The 16,601-nt window shown below is 39.1% G+C and overlaps 1 protein-coding gene across 3 annotated transcripts in view; it reads right to left on the reverse strand.

Moving 5' to 3' along the window:
• Positions 1-16,601, reverse strand: part of ST6GALNAC5 (ST6 N-acetylgalactosaminide alpha-2,6-sialyltransferase 5) — a 73,841-nt gene that overhangs the window by 46,554 nt on the left and 10,686 nt on the right. The gene's annotated exons all lie outside the window — the stretch shown is intronic.

Consider the following 16,601-nt stretch of genomic DNA (forward strand, 5'->3'; position numbering starts at 1 on the left):
TGAAAGGCAATGAATGATTCGGCAGTAAAAATACAAGTTCTCAACGGCTTATCTTTACGTCTCAAACTAATATGCCATTATAACCATTACTAACTGATTCCTTTAGAAGAAAAGCAAAATACTTCTGATGCTCACAATTTGAACACAGATTGTCTTCACAGAAAACCTTTCAGAACACTTCTGTTTTTAAAATTTTTAATTTTTTTTTCCAAAAAACCCCCAAACACCTAAGCTTCCTGAAAAGCATTCTTCCCTCAGTATTAGGTTTACAGGGAGATATACTGCATATTGAAGTATTTTTTTATAGTCAATATCATTAATTCCTCCACAAACCAGAGTCACCAAACCACAACCTCATCTTAGGATGGCATATAGCAATGCTCAGAAGGATTACCTCTCCCCCACAGGTTATTTATGAATACCCATTTAAAAATGCAAAGGTGCAGGCTATTAATTTATCCAATAAATAGCTAAAATAACATTTGTTATATCCTACAATATTCCTGACACCCAATATCATTAGGTTTTTAGAAGGCAAGTTTTGTTCTCCATGCAGTCACCTACATAGGGAAAAATGAGTGTTCACAGCTATCAGAACATATCTACAACTGTATTCAAACAAATAAGCTATCAATAAAAACACCTGATACATAATAACAAACAATATTTACAGCTGCAAATAACTGGCTTTCAAGGATAGCTTTTATTTAGTAACTAATATAAAAATCTGGGTGCCTAGCATCAAATTTAACTTCACTTTTAATACAGTGTAGTTTGAGGAGGTAATTAACCATAAATTTGTTCAATGCTTAAATTTAAACCACCTTTTTTTTTTACGATTAAGGCTTTCTATGACAAAAGAAATGCGCCTGCAGAAACACAATTTAAAGACAGACCTGTGTAATTAAGTATGACTGAGAAAATCTGCAGAGCTTCAGGCTGGATGCCTGTCTGGATTTACTCCAGAGAGGCACGACTTTTTTATGAACTCTGAGTATCAGGAAATTTGAGAGTGGTCACAGAGGACCTACAGCCCTCCAAATCCCCACTGGTTTCTGAACAGGTAAGCTGTCTGCAGTGGTTTGACTGTGGACATAATGTCTAGTATTAGCTGGAGTTATGGGGTGCTCAAACCTAATTCCTGCTTAAAGACATGGAAGTCTGAGGTGGAAACAAACTGAGGTATTGATCCTTATTATATGTATTAGGCAGAACAACCACAGTAAGCCCTGATGAGTACCATAAGCCTCAAAGATGTACTTAGCACAAGGATACACTGAAGTCTGGGAAAACTGAAAGGCAGAAGTAAAACAAAACATGAAGTGGGATTAACTAGGCAAGCAGGAAGCATCAAGTAGAAAGCAAAGAAGCTAAAGGTGTGGCTAAAGGCAAGAAAATGTGACATTTCATAACAGGCATTACATTGTAATATGAAAGAAGAAAACTACGCTTATGAAGCAGGCAAAAGTCCAAAGTCTCAAAGAAATTACTAGAAAATATAATGGATAATGACATGGGACAATTACTAAAGCAAATTTCTTCAGGAAATGGTAATACAACTCATTGCCCTTCAAACACATCTCACAATTCTAACTGGTATTCAGAAAGGATCAGAAAAATTAACACTCATTAACTTTCTTCCTGACGTCAAAACCTGGTTAAGAAAGGAAGATGGTCAAAAGCACACCCCACCTACCAGCCAGCCATGAGTGAGGGGCTCTTGGGAGAGAAAGCACCTGGGAGAGCGGGGCTGGGTCACACCCCACACAGGACAGCTCCACGGTGAACTGCAAGCACGACAGTCCCCGGTGTTATGACAAGCACAGGGGTCTTCTTAATGGGATGACCTGCTGCACTGACTTTCAACCTATAGCTATAGGGAGGAAAATTTCAGTCTCAATCTCCTCTAACACAAACCCATCAGTGGGTAAATGAGCTATTAGAGGTAATGAAACTACAATTGTGGATTCAAAAGTGCATGGATTATGTTCTATTCCTCAAACCTGTGCATAAAAACAGACCCTGCATCACACTTCTGTGTGGTGAGTTGAAATATCAAAACCTAAGTTAGCACAAGGGCATGCCACCTCTTCAGAGGCACACTTGCATAACAACAATGAAATCTTGCAGAAAATACGTAAGGACATTGAAAAGGCCATTTCTTACACCTGAAGTGAAACACCTACCTTATGGAGAAATAAGTGGGAACTGTGTTAGTTCCAGCCACAGGCAGACAATAGGAATCATTTGACCAATGTTGTAGAAGTGTTTAAAAGACTGGATGATACTAGACTGTGTTCAGACCAGCTGAGAACTTAAACTGAAGTCTTGGAGGGCAGGGATCACAGAGTTTTCTTCCAAAAGGAAGAAAAATCACAAAACCTCAAAGATTTTCTGGTTTCAAAAAAACAGAGGTTATGCTAATGATTGTATAGGGTGGGAGACTGGCAATGAATTTTGCATTTAACCAATTCACTTTAAATGCTGTGAGTGTATGGTATATGAACAAGTCAAGTTTCTAATTCAAGGACCCCTACACTACAGCATTAAGATTCATGACACAAGTTCCTATGTATTTCAGGTTTTCTCTTATTCCAGAAACCAAAGCAGTTTTCAGTGTGAAAATTACTATTATGTATTACATGATCACATAGAACATGTATATCCCCATATAGCTCTCCAGTGAAAATACATTCTACCATAGATAGCAGTCTGTTACAGCTCAAGCTAGAGCTATTACAGCATCCTTTGGTTGTAAAACTGAGGGTCAGCAGTACAAGCTCTGGTGTCTGTCACCTACATTACTAAATAAAATACTGATACAACTATCAGAACAGCTCAACATCTGAACTTATGCATATATGCTGGCAGGACTGTGGCTTTTAATTCTATGTTAACTGGAAGTTCTTGGAAAATGAAGCAAAAAGAAATGTATCTCCTAGCTTCCTTGAGACAAGAGATGGCTTGTCCCAAAGTAAAGAATATTAGTGTGTCTGTGTATGAATAACAAAAGAATAGAAAACCATCACAGAATATATTTCAGTATTTATTACTATCCCTTAAGATGCCCCACAGAAGTAACTGAAGAATTTGGTATTGACTCCAGGACATCAGAATCCAACACAAGGCATTTTCATTTAATAAATTCTGACCAAGTACAAGATGAAAGTGCCGTCTACATTCCTGGAATGCCTAATGTAGAGTTCACCAAATCAGGCTACCTGACATTCAGGATGAAAGCCAAGATAATCCTAAAGAAGAAATAGTCATTAAGATTCCAGAAGACACAATGGCTACTGAAGGATATGCTACCAAAGGATGCATTTGAGCAGCTAGTTTGGAAAAGCACTAAATTTCAGACAACTATCTCACAGAAGGTGGAGCAAGGGGCCAGAATATGGCTCCATATGCATTCCTATCAAAAGAGATTATTAACTAAGGTACCTACAGGCCAACAATTTTTCAGAGTGACAAGATAAAGCTTTGGAAAAGGGCAAGGAGAAAAAGCAGGTTTAAGATTGTAACTCTCTAAGAAATGATATAGTTCTCTATAACTCAATGGACATGTTAAATAAGCATCTGTCTTTCTGGAGAGGAGTGTACACTCAATAACTATTTAAATTCAAGGTGATGGTACTATAACCCTAGGATTACTGATTGTCCTTCCTCTTGTTTCTTAATATGGCTCATCTTCTACCATAAATCTCTTAGATGACATATATATAGCAAGTCTTCACACTGATTGCCATGAAACTCTGAAGATGGTTGCTTCACTACCTACAGAACAATCGAGGAGTTCTCTGCAGCAAGACTCCAAATCAGACTTACATTAATACAGGTGTAACCCCCTCATCATCACCACCACTCTCTAAATGCATATGTGTGCATAAAAAAAATATTTATGTGACAGGACAAGCGGAACAGGAAGGAGAGGAAAGACAAGACATGACACATCTATCAGAAATGCTGCTACAGCAAATTATTCCATTTTGAGCAGTAATTTACCTGGTAAATTTTCAGGGTAACTGCAGTACACACAAAAATATACTTTTGCTAATAATAAACCCTTAGCAGCCCTAAATAACCAAAACATTACAATAAATGAGCATGCTGAATAGTCACATATCCATTTCTCTCTGATTTCAATGGGATGCAATGTACCATATCTGATAAATTATACTGCGCAGCTGATAAAACAAATACAGCATTACATGAATAATAATGGGAATTTCTCTTTTTTAACTCATAATTCTATAAATAGTACTTTGTATTTCACATTGATTTTAGGGCACATGTATTACATTATGTCCCATTAGAATCAATGAGGAGTAAAAATACAATTACTGAAAATAATCTGGATTAAGATAAATGCGTTTGACCTTTTAGCCTTTTTCCATGTTTTCAACAAAACAAGCCAACAAACAAACTTAGGATGACATTTACATTTAAGAGTAGCACAAAGGAACAAGAGACTTGTGACATCCAGAAGCATAGGAAGGACCTACAAACCAGACAGTAAAATCGCTCAGGTGAATAACAAATACATGAAGAGCTGATTTGACATTTATTTTCTTACCACTTGCTTCTTGTCTGTCCCTTATCAAGCTTAATTTTCTATCTAAATCAAACACTGAAATCATCAGCACTTTTCTCTCAAAACCTGGAATTTAGATTCTATAGCATATGCTTAATCTTCTGGAAAATAGCATTAACACAAACACAGGCAATTATATCAGAATATCAAATAAATGCATTTAACAGACTTTTGCAAAAACCATATAGATGTACTCATCAGTCAAATTGAAATGCTTGAGTAAAACAATAATGCTACTTACTAACATGTCTATGAAGAGCTGATAGCTTCTGTAATTGCCAAGAGTAGCAACACACACCTGAGAATAATCATAAACACTGCAGCTAAAACCAAGAATGGAGTTGCCAACTCCTCTCATTGAGGGTGGGAAGATAAACAGCATAAAGAATAGACAGTAAGAAGAATTACAAATAGTAAAAAATATCAACATGCTATTTTCTAGTTGTATCACAAACATAGTAATGCAAAATACTAAGTTTTTCTTATGCAGGACACAGGCAAATTAACTTCAGAATCAAAGACTCTTCCATTGCCTTCCAGAACATTAATACTGAACTAGTGTAAGTGTATTGTTACCTCAAAAGAAACATTTTCTTTCCAATTTCTACAAACTTAATCATCTCTTTTCTACTGCTTGCTTTTTTAAAGCACCCAAGCGCTATGGGGTGGTTCTTTAGAACTAATGAGATTAGAGACTTACATTATCGCTATCTACTAGTAAAAGAGAAAATGTGTCTCATTGGACTTTAGAACAGAGGCTTTCAGTGTTATGTATCTTAATGGTATATTTCATTTGAATACACAGCAGCAGACTGCACTGAGATGCAACAAGATAAGGAACTAACACCCAGGAAAAAAAATTTTAAAAGAGTCACACTGAGATGAGATATATAAAGAACAACTGGCATTTTTGAGACTACGATTCTTCCAATACAGAATTTAACCTTTACTGAAAGAAGACCCAGGAGCTGCTTCTCTGACTTGAGAACAAATGTTTCACTATGTTCCACTTCAGCACTGGCATCACAAAATAATTTGAGGTACAGATAGCTACGATATAGCTAAAAGCTAATTTATATTGTCATCATTGGGCTCCAAAGCACAAACATTTTCTTTTTTTAAACCAAATCCACCATGTATCACAAATTTGCTACAGGTGAATTATATTCCGATATCCCAACACTACACACCCCATCCATATCCTCACTTCTAGTGCAAGTGAGATTAAACATTCTGAAATGCAAATCTGAACTGGCACAATGGAGCCATTTCAATAGCTGGAATCACCTTTCCAAAAGCTTTATCAGTGAGAAAATACAGAATCTGGTGTACCCTCCCCCATATCTTCAAAACCAGTGAAGGCACACAAACCACTGGATTAAAAGGCAAAGGTGAAAAAGAATGCCTGCTACTTTTGCAGTTGGATATACCACACAGGTTGAAAAAAAAATTAGCACCATCAAATTGTTCCACAAAAAAAGAACATAACAATCACATACAAAATACACATACTTGGTTGTGATGCTTTCTGTAAAGTTTTCCAACGATGAGGATGTTTCACCTGCACTCAGCACCTAATGACTTACCAATTTTGTAAGGCAAATGCTTAACACAAAAGTGAAAACATCTGTGGTGGGCTGACCCTGGCTGGATGCCAGGTGCCCACCAAAGCTGCTCTATCACTCCACTCCTCAGCTGGACAGGGGAGAGAAAAGATAATGAAAGGCTCATTGGGAGAGATCATTCACTAATTACCATCATCGGCAAAACAGACTCAACTTGGGGAAATTAGTTTAATTTATTACCGATCACATCAGAGTAGGGCAATGAGAAATAAAACTAAATCTTAAAACACCTTTCCATCAGCCCTCCCTTCTTCCTGGGTTCAACCTCACTCCACATTCTCTACCTTCTCCTCGCCAGCGGCGCAGGGGGACGGGAATGGGGGCCACGGTCAGTTCATCACTGTCTCTGCCGCTCCTTCCTCCTCAGGGGGAAGCTCCTCACGCTCTGCCCCTGCCCCAGCCTGGGTTCCCTCCCACAGGAGACAGTCCTCCACGAACTTCAACATCGGTCCTTCCCACCCACAGGAGACAGTCCTCCACGAACTTCAACATCGCTCCTTCCCTCCCACAGGAGACAGTCCTCCACGAACTTCAACATCGCTCCTTCCCACGGGCTGCAGTTCAGGCATTGCCCCAGCCAGCGGGCTCCAGTCCTGCCAGCCAACCTGCTCCAGCCTGGGCTCCTTTCTCCACCGGGGCCACAGGCCCTGCCAGGACCCTGCCCCAGCGCGGGCTGCCCACGGGGTCACAGCCTCCTTCGGGCACCCCCTGCTCCGGCGTGGGGTCCCCCCCGGCTGCAGTGGGGATCTGCCCCACCGTGAACCGCCGAGGGGCACAGCCGGCCCGGCCGGGGGCTGCGCCACGGGCTGGGGGGAATCTCTGCTCCACTGGAGCACCTCCTGCCCCTCCTTCTTTCCCAGCCTGGGTGTCTGCACAGTTGTGGCTCTCCTATATCCTCACTCCTCTGGCTGCAGGTTGTTGGGCAGTTTTTTGCCCTTCTTAAATAAGTTATCCAGAGTTCAATCACTGTCACTGATGGACTCAGCCTTGGCCAGGAGCAGGTTTGTCTTGGAGCCAGATGGCATGGGCTCTGTTGGACACATGGGAAGCCTCTAACAGCTTCTCACAGAAGCCACCCACCCACCCACCAAAACCTTGTCACACAAACCCTACTGATTTCACTCTCTATCCCACTTCATGGCTGCAAGTCAGCCCCATTACACAAATTTGCTGCCTTTCATCAAATAACCACAGCAGACATGCAGTAGGTACAGCAAGTGTGGGTACAGATGTGAACTGAGTAAGTCTTACTCTGGCTACCCAGGCTGTACCTCTCAGTCACCTGTCAGGATCCTTCTGGTCTGCCACTGGCCAGGAAACAGAGTCCCCAAGCAAACAACGCAGGCTGCCTTTCAGTCTAAGGAGCAGCCCTGTACAATACTTCAAACCCATAGGCTGCCTAGTTTATAGTGAAATTATCACTTTGCATTTCATCTTTAAAATGAGTCATAATACTGATCCACTCTTTACCCTAAGGGCTCAAAGTACTTTAGCAATAGCTATGCAAGTGCTAGGTTTATCATGTTAAAAGAACAATCAACAGAATGGGACTGTCTCCTTGCCCTGTGTTTGAAAGCACCAGGCACCTCAGAGCCTGCTCTGGAAGAAGGCTTAAAGAAATAATGTTAACATAAATAAACACCTTATTCTGTAACTCTGTCCTGTTTGCACTGCCCTCAGAGCCAGTTAGTCCATTGCCGGGAACAACAGCAAGGTCTGTTTGTAGCAGTCTACTTCTTGTACGGCTTTGAATAAACGTATTTCTCACATAATGTCATACTATTTTCATTTCTATATTAAGCAAGCAAACGAACTGCCAAACATCACTCGCTAAAGCCAATTGTAATTTGCCCTCTTAAGATGCTGCTCTCAATACAAAGCATTAGGTAAGCACCGTTTCACAGGAGGTGCTGTAGAAAACATCACTCCTAGAAGAATATATCTGCCATGAGTGTTTAGAGAAATGTTTGAACAATTTGCTTTGCACTCCTCGGGGTTCTTGAATTTGTGGCCAGATGAGGGTGCTGACAGCATTTGTTCTACATCTTCACTGTTTCTCAATAGCCTCTGTAGGAATGAAAGCTGAGCGTTGAAAAGGAGCTAGAGCCAAGGTTAGGAGACATGGAGCTTTCATCACCGCTTTTTCAGCCCTCACCTGAAATATACTGCTGATGCCTTCTACAAAGTTACCAACCACATGCCTTGCTGATGGAAAGACTGTAACATCTCAGGATGTGGAGCCTCAATTTTCTTGGGCGGGGGCACTCTGAAACCTGGGGCACATCCAGACACATTCATCTTGAAATGCAAAGGTTTCAGTATCCAGAGGTTTCAAACTAAGACTAGTTAGCCTGGTTCTATTTTACACTAAGCCATTTCATGCTTCTAAAATATTATATAGGAGCGTTCAAGTAGGCAGACATTGTGAAGTGTCCAAGGATGGCTTCACACCAACCCTTCCCTTAGCCATTAGTATAGGCTGCAGCAAACTGTACAGAATTGAACTATTCTGTTTATCATAACAAAGGATAATACCAAAAGGAGAGAATAAATTTAAAGAGAGCATGGAGCTGCTCTAACTCCCACCAGGGGCCAAAAGTGATACAGACCAGTTCCAGAAATATTTTGGTCTCAACTACAGAAACAAAACAGAAGTCAGTTGTGGTCTAGTAATATTTACAAGCAAGATTTATATTTAAAGTAGCTAAGTCTCCCCAAAAAGCAGACAAAAGTCTAATAAGGCATTGTATTTCTGCATTCATAAAGAGTTTCTGTACCTGAATCTCCAGTTCCAAGTTCCGTGACACATCCTTTAACCTCATCAAATAGGGGTTTTGTTTGTTTTCTAGCCGTTTTAATACATACAAATGCTCTTCTCCATTTTCTCAGGTTTAGAATAACATATTTAAAAGGCATTCAGGACTCATATTAACATCTAACCAGCAGCAAAACCTGTCACTTCTACTTTATCCCTCTTAGCTGCCTGATTACAAAGTTCTATTAACTGAAAGATGGCACCAGCTCACAAAGATAATCAAGAAGAAAGGTCAGTGGTTTATGAAAAGCAGTTCTGGCCTTTCAGGGCACCACTGGGACTTGAGCTCAGGGCTAGTTTCAAGAATGAAAAGGCAGACATTCAGTGTCCCTCAATTGTGTAACGCTGGCATCATTCATAAAACCATACAGATTTCCTCAGACCTGAGGATGACCATGAAACATCAACCCTCAAACAGGAATTCCTCACAAATAGTCATTGCACAGACACTATCAGAGTAACATGTTACAATAAGCATTGTCAAAGTCTGTATTTTATTAAAACCTAGACCTGTTGATAGAAAAACAACTGTCACTTCCTATGGCTGTCATCCTTTAACACAGAGAATCCTAAAAATGTATTTGAAAATAATATAGTTATTTCCCCTATCCCAATTCTGTATTAACACCATGGCTCCGATTTCTTCTGCAGTATTCTAAGTTCTTGTGCTTCTTTAACAATGAGACCCATATACAAAGATTTTTAAAAATGTCCAGTGTAGGAAGTATTTGGGACCTAAAAATTATTTGCCCTGGACTGCAGCCTCCCACTCTTTTCCCTAACCTGTATGAATCTGACAGAGAGGACCTGACCTTGCATGCTGCTTGCCCCTTCTGTCTTCAAATGTTATTGATCTATAGACTTCAACACTTCAAAGCAGAACCAGGAAATATCTATGTGCCAACGTAAGAGAGGTGCTCTATTAGGTGATCAGCAGCTGATGCTTAACATCTTGCAAGCCTGTGCCCGCAGCATTGACAGCCTCTGCTAATAACAATTGATTGGGCTGCAGACCTGGGTACTAATCCTGCTTCCGCTGATTTTCAGGGGAGGATTCCACAGAGTTTTAGCAGAAGCAAGACTAGGCTTTTCGAATAGCAGTATTTCATTTGTAGTGCTTCCTGACCTTGTGCGCCTCTTCCTAGCTCTGCAAAGCAGCAGGTGGCAATGGCCTTAGTTACCCAATGCTATGCTTTTGCTCTCCCAAGAAATACAAAGAGAGAGAAAGTCAGAAGAATGTCTGCCAGTACAAGACCGTTATTAGATGCACAAGAACTGATGGATTACAATAAAGGGGGGGAAAAAAAGGTTGTTTGAGGCTGCCTTCCCTGACAGAGTCTCAACATCACTTGATGGATTATTTGTCAGGGTTCACCATTTGTGAGTCATGTATCTAGCTTAAGCTACAATGTTATGGCAGGAGTATGTGTATTTCAGTGCCTGATCAGAATGGTTCAGAGTGAAAGCTGTGCAGTGCAGCTTTTATTGCAGTTTTATTATCCATGATAACAGGATTCACAACTTGCAATTCTCTTTTCCAACTTTCCCAATTAAATGAGAAGAACAGAATTGTCTTATCTTTGTTTTTACCCTTTGAAAGGGAAGAGAAAAATATTTACTCCTAATCCACAGAAAGCAAAAAACCTTGAGGTCATTAAGTCTTCAGTTGTGTAATGTTAAGCCTGAAAGATGACCTTCATTTTTTTCAAAGATGATACTCCATAAATCCTATATTTCTGTACCCAGTTGCTTGTATGTCACTACTGCTATACAGAAAATAACTGAATTTTTTTGTATCTGCATCCTTGTGTTTATAATTTTTGTACTTCCTCTTCAGACTTTGCAAATTTAAGGCAGAAAAGCCCAAGGGCTATCTAAACACTAAGCATATGGTGGATGCCCTTACAGTCTACAGAATTTCAGCAGACCTACTGTTTTCGTCTACTAGATCAAATACAGTCACACCTCAAGAGATTTTGCCACAACTCAATGTCCAGGGAATCTCTGGATCAGCATTCATAGAGAGGTTAAGGACTGAGCTGGAAGTCTGAAGACTTCTCCTACCTTTGCTCTTAAAGATGATCTTTCCAGGTATATGGAAAGATCTTTTCCTACTCTTACCAAACTGTTCTCATGATTGTGATAGACTTCTCACTCCAAAACTATCAGTCAGGTACTCTATACAAGCACATTTATATTCAAATACATTTTAAGTCATCCTATTTGTTAGTTGTCTTCTGCAGTCAGGCAAGGATTTTATTTTTCTTTACACTAAAATATGATGGGATTACTTGAATATGCAAAGAGAAATCCGAGCCGTGCTATCATGATTCTTCTCCCTATCAATGAAATTCATGTATTTCATTTTTAAACCAAATATATTTTTAATATAATGCCACATAATAGATTTCAAATGCACAATACAATACAAAATATATACCAAATATTTTAAAGGCATAATAAATCAGTGAACTTAAGTAGTTGGTGCCAGTATGATGAATACACAGTTTCCCCAAGGACCCAAGGGTGCCTACTTAATGCTGTTCAGTGGCTGTATGTGCATGCCCCACTGAAGTTTACTGGAGCCCAAAATAGTGCGCACGCATATCAGATACCATGCTTAAAGAGTTAACCTGCCCAAAATCACCAGAGTTGTTGCAAAGTGCATGTGGCTCAACATGCTCTGAAAATCAGGTTTTTTATTTAAGTGCTGCGTACTAATTCAGAGTGAGATCTCAGTGTCTCAGACATAATCAATGACACTGGGACAGAACCAGAAAGCCAAAACGAGCAGTGTGGTCTTCAAAAGCCTCCTTCAGGCACCAACTAGATCTGCGGTTAAGGACTGCTGTTCCTGTGTGTCTGACTACAACCTGACAGGGGCTAAATCTGGCAGCCTCGCACGACATCTAACATTGCCACATGTGATGAAGTTGGGGGACTTACACAATTTGGTAAAACAGACTAGAAAGCTCTTTGGAAAGTTACAAGGTAAGGCTGTAACCTCCAATTTATATGCTTCTCAAAATACGTGCTTTAACAGCTTCCGGAGCAGGAACTCAAATGCTTTATGCACCGTTTCCACGTAAAACCCCTAACTCAAGACCACAAATTGCGTTCTTTTTTGTTATCTTTATCCAGGTTAAACCATTCTCCACCATGATCCTGTTCAAGCAGAAGGGCTGGACTGAAAGTGCACTTAAGTATTTTTCTGTTGGGCAGCTCTACACAGCAGAATAGGTAGCTCAAATCCATTTCAGGTGCATAACTCTCCCAATACACCGTATATAGTAGCTTCAGTGTTATATAGGACAAAGTCTGAAATTTCATTTCCAAGCCATGCATGGAAGTCAGGTAGCTCAAGTGATTACTTGTGCACCTATCCCAAGGTTGAGTCCTCTCGGTTTTCAACACTTCAGCACTTTTCAAACTCCTACCTGAAATTCCTCGCTGGACACTCAAGGTGAAAACTATGTCTTCAACTTTTTTGTTTCGCTATCCTCCTATGTATCGGAATTAATGCTCCTGTACTTTAAGGCAGGGGTCTCCATTTAATGCTTCTACAGCACTTGCAGATCCTCAGAAACAAGGTGACATGTAAGTACAAAGTATTTAATGAGCTGAGGAAAGGAATCTCGTTTCAGAAAATGGGAAAATTATATGTGTGTAAAATATTAAAAAAGCCACTTGAAACTATATTTGACAGAGAATCCAAAATAAAATTATTACTTGTTGAGGGTTTCCTTTCCTATTATTTCAAAAAAATATAGTCTGATTAGAAAAGTATAATTTATAATTTACCACACCCAAAAGCTTACTGCTTCAACATACAACCTGTATCACTTCATTGGATGAGCACGTTACCACTTTGAATGAATATCTGCAAATTGCACTAGTTGGCTATTATCAAATAATTATTTAAAAATTCCTCTTTACAAGTTTTAGCTAGGACAACATTAATTAAACAGTACAGACATCCACAGTGAAACGTTAGCCTTTGCTACGTATGGCACAGTACTGTGGTTCCTTACTACCAGTTTCATACCCTGTGGGTCTAAAATATTAGCTTTAATCTTTCACAATTAAATTAACTTTGCCTCCCAGCTTTACCATTCTTTTCATACAGTTTTGTTTCAAGTCTTGCCTTGTCTAAATATGCTGCAACTATAGCACATTTCTTCTTTTGTGACTTAATGTTGAAATTTGAAAGGAAAATGTAACAGTAATTACTGATGTAATAAAACATGAACATACTGTAGACAACTCTGCAGAATTTTAATTAGGAAATGTAGGTTTACAAAGTTTCCCCTGTCCTCCTTTCAATGAGCTGTCACCCACTGCATGTCTTATTTTCATGATTTTAATATTTTGAACACCTTCTGTCAACTTTGTCTTCATATTTCACAAGCATAAACATAAAGCAAATTATGATGCTGCTAAATAAGAGCTTGGAATGCAATCTTCTTATAGAAATATGTATGTCTAACACAGCTTTTCTTTTTATTGATTGCTCTGTGCAATAATATGAAGGCGTAAATACTAGGAGAGTTGATTCATTTTAATTTCTTTGCACTTAGACATGGCCTCAGTCTAAAGAAGGATCTAACTAGACTCTGACAGTTAAAGATTAACAGTCCTGCCATACCAACAGGCTTGACAAAGGAGCTTAACTTAATCCTTAAGGCAGTATAAGATGTCTTACGTGTATTACTGCACAGAAGCACAACTCTAATAAACACAATGCAATGTAATTTTCAGTAGTTTTACTGACGTAAAGTACAGGATATGAAAGAAAAAAAAATAATTGACAGATCTATTTGTTTTCCAAGGGAAACAAAAAGAAACTATAAAGCTTACTATTTTTTTACAGATTAGCTTTCTTTTGAATTTCAAAGTGTCAGTGCTTTGCGCAGACTGGTACACAAAAAAGCAATTCCAATAAAACAAAAAGACAAGCAGATGCAACCTCATCATCCACAGTCAAGAGGCAATGGGAGTACAATTTCAGCTAAACTGGCTTACACAGTGCTCTGTTATAGCTGGGTTTACCTCTGATCTCAGTCACAAGGTTTAATGCACTTCTGTGAGCAATGCCCTCAATTTTAAAGTCTGGAGAACTTAAATAACTGTTGGTCCTTGGATTTAGTATGGCATGGCTGAGATCACTTCTTGCACCTTCCAGTAGAATTACTCTTTTTTTTTATTTGCTATAGAGCATGAAAATTACAATCACACCTGAAAGTTCAAATGTTTAGGACACTAATTGTCATGTTAAAACCATTTTTTTCACATTATGCACTACAAATAGGATATGTTATCTTCATAACACACTGAAAAATATCCCTAGGAACTGGTATAATTATAAAAAATCATTTCTGAGAAACTTTAATAAAGCTGATGCATCTTATCATCAATCAATTTATTCTACATGTGTCTGAGAGCACCGATATAAGCATAATGGCTCTGTCTGGTTTTAGCATAAACTCTGTTTCTAACTCAGCCATTTCACTGTACTCCGTATCAATATGAAACCTCAAAGACAGATTTTCAGGTCCTGTGAATTGTCTCAAATCTAGGTTTGATCTGAAGATATGTGCTATTACAGGTTATATGTATATGTACATATAGGATATGTTGCTATTCCATCTTGAGAGCAATGAGAGCTCTGACAGAAAAACTGAGAGCCGGCTGCACCTTCTACCGAAGCCCAGGCTGCTGCACATTCAGTGCCTTTCATGAGAGCAGAAACATGATCGCTACACTTACAGGTGGGTAACAAGCTGTGCAAAGTTTCAAATCAGCACAGCTGGGAGTGAAAGGTGATGCTAAAGCCTCATTTCACTTTCCAGGCCAAAATGTCCACAGGCATAATTAAAGATACCCTGAAAGCTGTTCTGTATTGCACAAATTGCTGCAGATCAAAAGGGATCACTGTGCTGGAAGAAATCAGACACATTAATACCAGAGATACCCTCCTGGCCCTGATATCCCTCCTCCACATCTGCCAGCTGCACAAAGTACCTCATTTATGCCCTTAAACCATCAGGGATACACCAACACTACTCCTGAGAAAGAATATTCAATTTATCTATAACTAGGTTCATCACTTCCTTGCGCTGCTACAGAGACATAAAGCAGATACAGAGAAAGTGAAGAATCAGCTCTGGTTTAGATTCTACTTGTAAAAAAACAGAGCTTTTGGCTATTCATAAAAATTAAAAAAGATAAATCAAAATTAAATCTATTAATATGATAATTACATACGGAAAGAGTAACATTAAGGCTCAGCACTCTTACATTAGTGAAGATATTACTAAATAACTTATCAGCAAAAATTCTTCTTGACCAAAATAAAGACAGCTGTCAACATTTCCAAAGAAATATACATGGTAAGAATACCAGAAAACACAAATGAAAACACAAACATTATAAATGAAATAACGTATGTATATAGAAATAGCCATGTTACAAGCAAAAACCCTTAGTTTCATTCTCAAACATGATTTTCTAAAGCAAAGCAATTAAATATTTTTCTTTGATAAGTATATGCCCAATGAAAACAGCAGATTTTATCATAAATGGTGACTTAGATGATTAAATCATGCTCTGTGAACTCAGTTTAGGGTCTCATTTCAGATTTTGAAAACCTGATCCACAACAGCATCTATCGTATTAGGCTGCTGTACAAAAGAGAAATGCTGAAAAAAAAGTCTTTTTTTGTTAAGTGTACTAAGCATGTGGCGATCTAACAATCAAAATTTAAGTAACAAGAGTACTGTGAGGTATATAAGTAAGACTTCTGACTGAACACTGAGAAGTGTGCAATAGTACAATAAATCTGTAGGCTGTGTTATATTCTGCAATCGTATGAGGTAGGAATTTCTTGGTGGTGTGGCACAGGACTGAAAATATTCCTCTGGAGCAGGGTTAGGAAACCATTAGGATATGAATTAGCAGGTTTTTGCAGGGAGATGCAAGCAAATACTGACCATGCTCCATACAACCAACCACAAGCAAGGTCTGCCTGTGTGTCAAGATTGTAGGATGCAGAGAAGCTCTGTGGTGTAAGCTATATAACCACACCAAATATACTGCTGAGCCCAAGATAATAAACCCTGCCTCTCAGTCAAGCTTATTAGTTCTGGCTTAGCAACATGCTAACTGCAGCTACTCAGCTGCCAGAGCGAAGCTGGTGCATCTCCGACCAGCTCAAAGGGAGGGCAGCGCACACTCCCGTCTGCTGGCAAAATCCCATATAGACATATGCTTAGACATCAAGTCAGCTGGCGCTCGGCAAGAGGGGAAAACCCTTACTGAAGTGCTGGTTATTATGTATAGTGCCATTCATGTCCGAGGTAGTTCTCATGGATAATGGGAGCAATATTATAACAAACTGTCTCAGTCTTCGTAGGGCTCATGAATCACTATTAAAAACAGAAGGAAATCTGGAGCAGTGTTACAAAGAGAATACATAAGTAGATGAACAAACAGAAACAGCGGTGACTTTGCCATAGGTTTTCAATTTGTAAAATGTATTTTGGATAATCATCAACAATAACCATTTTAC

This window comes from Falco naumanni, chromosome 11 (assembly GCF_017639655.2).
Source record: "Falco naumanni isolate bFalNau1 chromosome 11, bFalNau1.pat, whole genome shotgun sequence".
NCBI classification, from domain to species: Eukaryota; Metazoa; Chordata; class Aves; order Falconiformes; family Falconidae; genus Falco; species Falco naumanni.